General features: G+C 34.2%; 1 protein-coding gene across 2 annotated transcripts in view; it reads right to left on the bottom strand.

Annotated features, from left to right (window-relative positions):
* Window positions 1-12,437, bottom strand: part of DPYD (dihydropyrimidine dehydrogenase) — an 828,315-nt gene that overhangs the window by 620,480 nt on the left and 195,398 nt on the right. The window lies entirely within an intron of this gene.

The following is a 12,437-nucleotide window of genomic DNA, read 5'->3' as shown; positions in this document are numbered from 1 at the left end:
TTCCAAGACAATTCAGTGGGAAATAATAATCATTTCAATAAATGATGCTAGAATAATGAATATCCACATGGCAAAGTCTTAGAAGACAACATAGGAATAAATGTTTATGACACTGGATTAGGCAATGACTTCTTAGATATGACCCCCAAAGCACAGCAACAAAAAAAAGTAGATAAATTAGATTTCATCGAAGTTAAAAATGTTTGTTCTTCAAAAGACATGATCAAGAAAGTGAAAAGACAACCCACTGAATGGGAGAAAACATTGGCAAATCAGATATGTGATAAGGGATTTGCATCTAGAATATAAAAGGAATGCAGCTCAATAATAAAAAGTTAAATAACCCAATTAAAATAATCAATGAATTAGAATAAAAATGCATCCAAATAAGATATTCAAATGACCAGTAAACACAAGAAATATACTCACAGCCCTTAGCCATCACAGAAATGCAAATGAAAACCACAATGATACCATGTGACACAATTGACTGGCTATGGTCAAAAAGACAAATAATACAAAGCTGTGGTGATGTTTCAGAAAAGCGGGAGCCCATACATTACTGATGGGGTTGGAAGATGCTGTAGCGTCTTAGAAAAAAATGTTTGGTAGTTCCTCATAAGGTTAAAAATAGAGTTATTTACTAAATTTACCATATGACCCAGTGAATCCATTCTTGGATGTATATGCAAGAGAAGTGACAAGATAAGCCCATGTAAAACCTCAGACACTAATGTGCAAAGCAGCATGTTTCATAATGGGTAAAATGTGAAAAAAAATACTTCCTACCAACTAATGAACAGTTAAATAAAAGGTGATATATTCACACAAGTGCATATTACTTTGGAAATAAGAAGGAATGAAATAATGATGCATACATGCTATATGGGTGAACCTTGAGAAGCTAATGCGAGGTGAAAGAATGAATCCACAATAAACCATGGATCATATGATCCCATTATAGGCAAAACTGTAAAGGCAGAAACCATTACTGGTTTCCTAGGACTGGAGGTCTGAGAGAAAATGGAGAATGACTGCTAATAGGGATAGGGTTTCCTTGGGGTGGGGGGTGTGATAAAAATATTCTCAAATTGATTCTGACTGTGGTGGCAACTCTGCAAACATCCCTAACGTCTTTGAATTATCAAGCTCATTTACATCAGCAAAGGTGTGGGCAGTAAACTATATCTCAATAAAGCTTTCGTATTTTAAAAAGTGCATTTGAAGTACTAGGAATTATATAGGAAACCTAATAAAGGAATAACTATAATGGATTAGATTCAAAACTGGGCAATGTCACAGAGGGCAATAAAACATAACTTTTAGAGTTATTTTTCTCCTGAACAAAAATCAATTGCATCACTACTGGGCAGAAATCTACAACTTAACATGTAAGTTCATAGTCGAAACATTATTAAGTAGTGGAGTCCGCCAATTGTTCTTTTTCCTACAAAACTAAATAATAATTAAGGTATCTCCTTGTATTTCAATAATACTTTAGTAGGATAATAAAAGGTTACCGTCATTTCCTTGTCTTTAATTTCTAGTTTTAGATAATTTTATTTAGTGATAGCAAGAATGAACAATTGACAAATTAAAATTAATCAGACTATTCCTAAGCAAACATTCTTAGTTCCTGCTTAAGCCCAGTGATCCCATGAGGACATTCAACTGGGCAGTTAATCTCTGCTCGAGATAATCTCAAAGCCACGGGTCAGTACTCTCTCCTCCTCTTACTGGGCATGTCAAATACAGGACATGATTGATTATCAAATATTTATTGAGTAACTCACTGACTAACAATCTCATTGAATAACTAGAAGTGTCCTTGTTATATAAAAAATAGTACCATGAAAAAAAATGTGATCTGTGATGGGTAGATCACTTTTAAGATTATTTGGGAAAAAAGCATAGAAAGAATACAATCCAATTAAACATTGAATGGTTCTTTCCACGAGAATATTGATTGGTTTAGAAGCCTCAAGTTGAGTTTCAAGATGTCACATAATATGATAACATGAGAAGACAATGAGACACATTTGAATAAGTATAACAAATAAAATATTTCAAATTATACTTACAGCTCATGATTCGCTATTGCTATCAAACCACTAGAGACTGATCCATGCATATCAATGGCTATGAAATTATCTAATAACTCATCAGCATTTTCACAATTTCAAGTGTAACCATTTTACCAAAATAAAATTCAAGGAAGATTGTAAATTGTTAAAGGTTTATAAGGACTCGCTGAATGTCTCTTAAATATAAACCACATGTGTATGTGTGTTTTAAAGCAAATATGTGCTCCCTGACATCAAGATGTTTTAGCATCAGAATAATAAGCTATTTCAGGTTAAGCTGTCCAGCATGAGCTTTAGTGGATGGCAGACAAATTATTCTGGGTGTAACAGGGCTAAGAAATAATAGAGAAGGAGATCCAAATTATTCTGGAGTGATACAAGTAAATATTCAAGCAAGTATAGAATGGGTTTTGGTGTGATGACTTGGCAATTTAGCAGGAATAATTAATTTACTTTGGAAAAGATGATTAGAGGATATATTTGAAAAATCTGCTTGGGGGCGGCACCAGCCCCATACAGAGAGGGTGGTGGGTTCAAACCCAGCCCCGGCCAAACTGCAACAAAAAAACAGCCAGGCATTGTGGCAGGTGCCTGTAGTCCCAGATACTTGGGAGGCTGAGGCAAGAGAATCACCTAAGCCCAGGAGGTGGAGGTTGCTGTGAGTTGTGACGTCGCATCACTCTATCAAGGGCTATAATAAAGTGAGACTCTTGTCTCTAAAAAAAAAAAAAGAAAAGAAAAAAAGAAAAATGTGTTTGGATCACATTATGGAGACTCCTGACTGCCAAGCTAAGGGTTTAGTATGTAACTGAAACTTTTTCATTGAAGGGTTCTGGTGTTAAGAAACTAACTAAGAAAATTACAGAATAGATGATGTGGAAATTCACAGAAAGGAAAGAGAAAGATGAAGAGTGTAAAAGAGATCACACAGTGATGCCTGGAAAAAGGAAGCACCACATCTATCACAGAATACAGAGGCATGGTTCTGAAACACAGTCATCTCCGCAGTCCATCTCTCAAAAATAACTCTGAAGAAATGGCAGGTAACTCCATCATTTAGCGATGTGGCTACTCAGAATCAAAGACATTCCGAGACATATTAGAAAGGGAACAGTTCCTCAGCTCTTCCCACAGAGACTGTCAAGATCAATGTCAGTTTTTTCACTCATAGCAAGTGGAAAGATTTCTTAAGTTTTCCTTCCAGAGGAGAGGTTTGATTTCTCTTCCATGAGCTCTTCAACCTTTTTTAAAAGCAAAGACTAGAAAATTTAAATTTAAAAGGACACTTTATAGGCACGGCAGCCGTCTGCTTCTAGAAAATACACACCACTTCAACTGGTTTTTTCATCTTACTCTATCAGTCCAAAGAATTCTGGTATTTCAACGTGTGGAGAAAAATGTACTGACCTATGGTAGGGGGAATGCCAGATGAATGTCCAATATTTTGTGTACAGACTCGTGTATAAAGCATGAGGTCTTTCATCCTCTCTTTTAACACAAATCTAAATGACGATGTTGATGTTGGAAATGTTTATTGTTTTCAAATAAACACAAAAGTACAGCAGTGAGTGTTTTCTGGCCCATTAATGGACCTCTATGTTGAAGGTGCTGGATTTTCTGTAAGTCCTTGAGGTTTTCGAAGCATGATCTTCATCACAGAATGTGCCAGGTAGGTGAGTTAATTCTTCAAATAAATGTAACTTTAATTCTTTGCTTTTTATGTTAAAATTATAGCTTGAAACTTCATTAGTGTCATTCCTCTACAATTTAATGATTTTTTTTAAAGTCATTATCAAGAACTGAAAAACTCACAAGCCAGCTATCCTGTCATATGGTATAACTAATTTAACAAATAGTCCTATCATATTCAACCCTTCATATCACTACAAGATTATCAATACAGCTGGTGGATTTATTTTAAAGTGTTCTTCCTTCTTTCAATGACAGTTTTCACAGATGGAAGCACCCTTCCAAGATAAACTCCAATCTGTTGCATTTAAAAAAATACTTGGGCTAAACTTCAATAAGTTTGCATGTGTGAGAAGGGTGAATTAACATTACTTATATTTCTGGCTTGAGCTCTGTAATGGTGAATGTACCGATGTACATTAATTGAATAGAAAATGTCTCTAGGACCACTCAGGCAAAGCACAGGGTCAGAAAGTTCTCCTTCTGTCCAACTGTCACTATCCTTCAATTAACCACCTAGGAACCTTCAAATATGTGGCAAAGGAGGTTGTAAACAAACCATGAACAGAACACACAGAAGTTCCTGCCCTCATGGTACTCCTCACATTCTAATAGGGACAAATGGGGACAAAAGAATAAGTTTGATTAGTTTGATTCTGAAAAATCCTCTTTCCATATCTCCGATATACTAAAATTTAGATCGGTTTTATACAAAATGATTTGTTCTTAGAGTTATGAATTTAATGAGTCTCATTTAAATCTAAATGAGTAAAGAAATTAATAATCATTCTTCTAAAAATAATTTTTTTTTTTTTTTTTTTTTTGCAGTTTTTGGCCAGGGCTAGGTTTGAACCCGCCACCTCCAGTATATGGGGCTGGCGCCCTCTCCTTTGAGCCACAGGTGCCGCCCCTTATAAAAATAATTTTTTCTGATGCTGAGAGAGTAAACTGGAAGACATACAAACACACTCACACACACACAAACACACACCCCACCCGACCCCTCCCGACACACAGAAATGGTGAGACCACATACAGACAGGATGATGGGGAGGGAACATCTCGTAGGATGAGTTTCATCACTTCAGAAGTGCAAATCCAAACGCCTACTCATTAATCAAATTTACATTAGGCATTTCTAAAAACTTTAGCACAGATAGATGCCTAGTCCATTATGCAGTAAAGAGCAGATTTAATGAACTTAAGTCCCCACCCTGTTCCTGCTCTTAGGCTTTTCCTCATAAAAAGGTTTTCTTAAAATGTTAGTATTGTGAGTTTAAGATGTTAATGTTTATTAAATAAAATTCATGTTAGGAAGTATAATAAGAAATACAATAAGAAAGAAGCAATGAAGTAAGGACAAAAAAGGAATCCTCAATCTACTAATTCATAGAAAATACCATGGAGTGATATAAAAGGTGTCGTAGTTCTTTATATAATATGTATTAATGAAAAAAAAGTCACTTCCATTTCTCCTGTTTTCCCTATCCTCCCTTCTTCATTTAATGGGCCTAAGAACATCAAAAGTTTTTCCATGAGTTAGTCACTGTAACTTAGTGTATGGGTGTGCATGTACTCAATTCATAATTCATCAAATATGTGCCAGCTCTTTTAGTAAGCACTAGACAAGCATGAAGAATCATCTTCGCCTCTATATTGTTCTAGCTAAATGAATAAAACTGTTATCCATACCACAATCCATCCTTTTCATACTTTATATCACTGTTGGAAGGACATTTCTTTTAAATAGATTTATCAATATTTAAGCAATTTTTAAATCACAAAAATAATGCTAGAATGTTCTTTCTTTGTATGACAGCCTTTTGATCACAGCTTGTTAAAATATATTTGTAATTGTTTTCTGTATTTTCTGACATATTTGTTTTATTAATTTTCATTTAATTAAAGTCAGAAGTTGTGTCTAACCTGCACGTCTTGCCTGCAAGCAGATAATAGAATATGTATACTACTAGAAATTGAATTGTTACCACTAATATTTTAATGTAAGAAACAAACATTTCTATAAAACATAATGAGAATAAAGAGCTTCACAGTTTCTGAATGACCAATTAAAAAAAATTAATGTGAGTATCTCTTGTGAAAATGTAAGAATACCCTTATCCAGAGAAAATAATTAAAAATTGCAATAGATTTTCTAAGAAATATATAGAGGTATAATACTTTTATTCCCAGTGAGTTATTAAAAACATAAAGAGAGAAACAAAAAAGATGAAATATTATTTTCCTTAGTGTATAAAGGCTTATGTAAAAAATGCACCAAATGTATGACACAATTTTCTTTAAGGAGAAAGTATATCTCTCTACACCTAAACACCACACAGAAAGAAGGATATTAGAGCTAATGATCATGAGAGCTTTAAAAAGGCACTGGTAGTGGGTGGCACCTGTGGCTCAAAAGGGTAGGGCACCAGCTCCATATGCTGGAGGTGGTGGGTTCAAACCCAGCGCCGGCCAAAAAAAAAGCAATGGCAGAATTCTACAATATCATTTGTAAAAATTATTCAACTTGTAATAAAATGAAAATATTTTAATAAATAATGGAAAGGTGAAGTAAGATTAATACTGACCCAAACTTGCATATTTAATATAGAATTTTAAAAGTCTGAAACATTTGTCTAAGTATTATATTATAATTTATTTTTTCACTAAGATTATGTCCTGTCAACCAATTAACTTGTAGATCTTTTTAAGATAACAGAATTATAGCTTAAATATGATTCTTTTTTACTTGAACAGACACATGTACAGACACACATACTGCATACCAAAAGTGTATTTGGTATCTAGGAGTTTGAAATAGAAATTTAGAATCTAGGATGTATCATTGCACTTTATATATTTCCCTCATCTGAAGAATATTACACAAAGAACAAAGCTGAGCCCACGTGCCCTGCTACTCCTCAAACAATTGATAACTATGCTTTCTCTGATTTTATTTAAAATAGACTGGTTAGTACATAGTTGACAACACCGATTTAAATTGTAGAGATTTTTTATTTTCACTGTTAGGTGTTTCTATTTTTAAAAAATATTATTATAAAAAAGTATAAAGATTTAAATTAATCAGACTAAGTCCCCAATAACAAATACACATAATAGCAAAATTATATATATTGAAGGTGCTACCTCAAATCTCGCATCAAATAATCTAACCCCGAATAAGATTTCCAAAACAAACTCAGGGACTGTGATAGAATATCAATATAAACATGCACACTGTACGTTCAAAGGCATGTAATATATATTTATATGTCCATACACAGTGGGGTATTGTGAATGGAAGTATATTTCTCAGAAGTCTCTATTCTAAGTATATATTTATCATCATTATTTAATAATAATATATAACAAATACATGATTATTCGTGCCATGAGTCCTAGACTGCAATTTCACACCACTCACACCACTGATTTTCTATGCAAAAAAGTCAGACTATTTTGAGACGGTCTGCTCTTTATTGACAAGAACAGGAGCCATTTCTTAATTGACAGAATGCTGTGGTGTGTACTATGGCATATTATTATATTATAGAGTGGCACAAAGAGATACCTCAAAAACGGTCTCCATTTCAAGTACATTAAACCCACTACTGTGTTCAAAAATACAATCAGTATCGACTGTAAAAATTTACTTTTAAGTCTTCAATGTATCACAGGGTTTGAAAAACTAAACCCAAATTTCTTTAATGTGAGGTCAATCACATTATCTTTTTCATCCACCATTCAAGATGATCACAGTCCTTACAAAATGCTGTCGTAATAGAGAATGTTCCATATTTATATTTTAATACTAGTTCCTAATGTACATACTTTGTTCCTATAAATAGTGTAGTGTGATACATACAAAAACACCCTGAGCAAGAATTCTGGCAAATTCAGTCACACTATCAAGCATTTGTGTGACCTGGAAAAAAAATCACTGAGCCTTGCCGGGTTTCAGATTTATTTTCTGTACAATGAGATGCCTAGTTACCCTAACATTCCTCTTGGCCTAGATTCTGTTACACTAATTTTGACTTATTAAAATTAGAAAATTATCCTATTTAGTATCTGTGATTTCCTTTATACACATTTCTCTTTGTCTTGAGATTACCGAGCCAAAAAGTTGTGATTCCAGTTTAATTTACACATACACACATACAGATTTTATATCATCAGTCCGTTTAAAAAATAATTTAAATTTTCAAAATATTCACAAAGGGCATGTATTTAAACTTCTCCATCCATCCACATAACCATAAACAATACCCTGTCACTTATTTCATATAGAATCGGCCAAAAGGTACATAATGAAAATCCTTTCTCATTTATACTGATGCTAATTTTAGAGTTTTGGGTTCCTTACAGTTTGTAATTTGCTTTGTGTTACAGAAGGCTGGTCAGACCTCAATTCCACCCATTGAAGGAAATTGGGGGAAAGAAAACATCCCTTTACCTTGCACTGGCTGTGACAAAGGAGAAACATAATTCTGCAACGTCTCACAGACATATATTACAAGACAGAAACAAGGCAGATTTTACATAAGCATTAATGATTCAATAGGCAATGCTACATTGTCTATCTTTTCATCATGCCACATTAATTAAGATGTGACATTTTCAAAATAATATTCCACTCTCCTCTTTTTGTAACACTAGTAAATTTAGGATCCTACTATTTACCAGATTCCTCATCCAGGAAGTTATCTGCTAAAATTAAAAACTGGGTTCCCGAAAAAATGCAGTTCCAAGTTACAATAACTATAGTAGTTACGGAGACATAAACGAGGTCAGGTATGCCTGCATTTGCAATAATAATTAGAAATTAATATTTTATTATACTCTGAGCATGGTGCTCGGTAATTATTTGGCAGAGTTGTCAGTTTACTAAGCTAGTTGTCCATGTAAAGAAAAACTAGGGTATTCGGACAATCAATGTAACATCACAGGAATAGTTTTAGTTAGCAATAAAATATATAACACAGAGTAGAAATTAAAACATATATTAGTAAGATAAATAGGAGACTTTTAATTAGACATACATAAATAAGAGATTAAGCGTCTGATAGAGGTGATGTTTCAGAATAGTGAGGAGATATACTAGGAACAAGCATATGTGGAACTATTAGCCATCTAGGGAGAAAAAGACTGGATCTTTCACCATTCTTTACATCATAAAAGCTAGAAGAGGGCCTATCATCTGTCATTTTGAAACCTGTCGGCTTTATTTTACTACTGAATTTTAATGTATTATTTTTATTGCAAAATGCATGTTCATTATAAGGAGTAAAATAACAAGGCGATTTGTAAGGAAAATGTTAATAATCTCACTCCACCCTGCCCCAACCTCAGTCAAAAGAAGCAACTAAAGTTAAGGTATGTACTCCTCTGGCAGTATTTTCTATTTAGATTGGATTTTTTTAGACAAATAGTGTCATGTTATTCATAGTCCTCTGGTATTTGTCCTTTTTCACGTCATAGAAATATCTTGCCGATTCAATAAGTATATTAATGTGCTTTTAAGACTATCCTCGTGACATTCCATAATATAAATACAGCCTAATAAACTTAGTTAACACTAACGTCTTCACCAGCTTTTTGCTACCTCAAAGGATGCTGCAATTGCCTCAAATAAAACCATTGTAGATGTGCTCCTTTACAGGGTGGTACTTGTATTTCTCTAATCAAAGAGCATATAAAGCATTGCTGGTAAAACAGTATGTATATATTTTTGCAATTTTCAAATATACACCCACCATATGTGAGTTCTTGTTTCCTTTCTGCTGAGCAGCATAAAGGCGGTTGCTTTTCAACTTCAACAATCTGATGAGAAAAAACTGGTGTCTTATCTTTTGACTTGCATATCTCTAACTAATATGGAAGTAGGCCAGCTTTACTGTGATTTTAGTCATTTACATTACTTATTCTATAATATTTATGCCTTTTGCCCCTGCCTGCACTGCGTTGTCTTTCTATATACATGTTCAGGAATTCTTTGATTAACAAATATGTTAACACTTGGCCTGAAACATGCATGACAAATAATTTTTCAGTGGGTTTCAAGTTGGGTTAGTTTTTTTATTTTCAAGTACATTTAAAAATGTACGCAGGAAAATTTGCTCTCATATAGCTTCTAGCTTCACGTATCCAAAATTAGCCATCTATATATTTTAATATTTAGAAATTTAGCCCACCTAAATAGATTCTCAGAGATGACTTGATGAAAGGTTCTAAAAGGAAAGTCAAAATTGTTCCAGAGCCACTTACCGAGGAAGCCATTCATTTTCTACTGAAATGAAATGTCCCCTTCATTACAGACTATGTACTCACATTTACTGGGCTCTATTTACAGACTTTCATCTGTTCCAGAAATGTCTATTCCTGTACTGACACTATATTGTTTTGATTATAGTAGCATTGTACTGAGTATCAATATCTGAAATGGTAAATCTATTTTTGTCTCATTTTTTAAAAGGTTCTTTCTTCCCTACATCTCCCCAATTACTATTCCAATAGTTCCCTACAAAAATCTGGGTTACAGTAATTTTGAGGACCAACTCAACCTGAAATATTTATTGCTTTTTTCCATGTGTACTGAGAACAGTTATCTGCTAGTGCTCTTCTAATTAAAATTACAGGTGAAATATTTTTTAAAAAGTCATTTTGAACATCCCCATGTTTAGGCATGTACAAGAACTAAAAATGCTAAAAATGACAAGGCTGGTTTGTAGACCACAGAAACAACTGTAATCATCAAAAAAACATTTACCGAAGCAAGTGAACACAGTCTTCTGTTTCCAGGGTCTCTGATGACTTTTTTTTTTTTTTTTTTTTGAGAAAAAACACAAACACAACCCGCCAGCCATGGTGCATGTGGCCTGCACTGTAACCACTGAGCTACGAGCACTGAGCCAAGGATGATATAGGTTTTATAGGAAAAATTTCAAGGTCCACTGAAAGACTGAATCTAATAAAAAGACTCCACTATGAAACTAAGTAGAATGCCCCACTGGCAATCATGGCAACACCTAAAATAAATAAATGGCATCTGATCAAGTTAAAAAGTTTCTGTATAGCTAAGGACACAATAATTAAGCAAACAGACAAGCTTCAGAATTGGAGGAGATATTTGTATGTTATGAATCTGACAAAAGGCTGGTAACCAGAATCTACAGAGAACTCAAACTAAGCAGCAAGAACAGGGCAAACAGTCCCACTTACCAATGGGTAAGAGACATGAACAGAACCTTCTCTGAAGAAGACAAACAGCCAACAAACAATGTTCCTAATCAAAGCGTTCTGAGATATCACCTAACCCCAGTAAGAATAGCCCACATTACAAAATCTCAAAAGCTGCAGATGTTGGCATAGGTGTAGAGAGAAGGGAACGCTTACACACTTTTGGTGAGATTGCAAACTAATACAAACCTTTTGGAAAGAAGTATGCAGAATCCCAAAAGAGCTAAAAGTAGACCTTCCATTTGTTCCTCAATCCCATTAGTAGCTATCTACCCAAAAGTAAATATAAATATATATATATATATATATATACACACACACACATATATATATATATATATATATATATCATTTTACTATAAGGAACATTTGCACTAGAATGTTTTTCACAGCTCAGCTCACAAACACCAAGATGTGTAAACAATCCATGTGCCCAGCAACTCAGGAATGGATATATAAATTATGGTACATGTCACGTCCACATGAGAGAAAACACAACCACATTCAAGCCCGGAGAGGGTGAAAAGAGACAGGGGGGAAATGGGAGAAAGGGGGATTGAGGTGCTATCTAATGGGTACAATGTAGGGATACATGGCACACCTCCTGAGTGAAGGGCTCCACTACAATTTGGACTTCATCTAACAAATGCAAACAATGTTACCTAATCATTTCTACCCTTATATCAATCTTAAAAAAAAAAAAAAAAAAAAACTAAGATTGCATGAACCTACATCACAAAAAAGAGAAACTAAGATTAATGCTACCTCACTCCCATCTAAAATTGCAAAGAAACCTTCCTGTTTTACGCTTGGATATTAGGCAAAGATGGGGAAACTAAGTTCCTTAGCAAATTCATAATAATCCAGTCTTCCAATAAATTGGTGCCTTGAATTCATACAACCTGAGTGACTCAAAAAAATATCAAGCAGGGAATTAAGTTTAAGGTGGTCCCAGGGGACTGGTGGTAAAGGCACTGCCTGCCAAAAAGCAAAGGTAAATCCTTTCTAGAGAAACATGCATTCGTCACACTCACAGTCAACATAGAGAATTTCCACTGATGAAGCTTCAAAGCAAATGAGGAAAAGAAAATCATCAAGTCTACAAGCAAACACAAGGCACTAAGAGTGGAGTCAACAGATAGCCCAACCAGTATAGTCACATTCACAGAAACTTGGAATAGTAAAATTCCCAGAATATGAAAATTAATATTTTGATGTTTTAAGAAATGACAGGCTTAAAAAAATTAATAAAATCTGCACATTAGAAAAAAGTATTAACAACTCTTAGAAATGAAAAAATATAATTACAGATCAAAACTCAATATACCACTATAATTAAACATACATATGTACAGGCTCAGCGCCTGTGGCTCAAGTGGCTAAGGCGCCAGCCACATACACCTAAGGTGGCAGGTTCGAATCCCC

The sequence above is a fragment of the Otolemur garnettii genome, unplaced genomic scaffold (genome assembly GCF_000181295.1).
Source record: "Otolemur garnettii isolate 467f Iridium unplaced genomic scaffold, OtoGar3 scaffold00010, whole genome shotgun sequence".
Classification (NCBI taxonomy): domain Eukaryota; kingdom Metazoa; phylum Chordata; class Mammalia; order Primates; family Galagidae; genus Otolemur; species Otolemur garnettii.
This window is presented reverse-complemented; position numbering and strand designations above follow the sequence as displayed.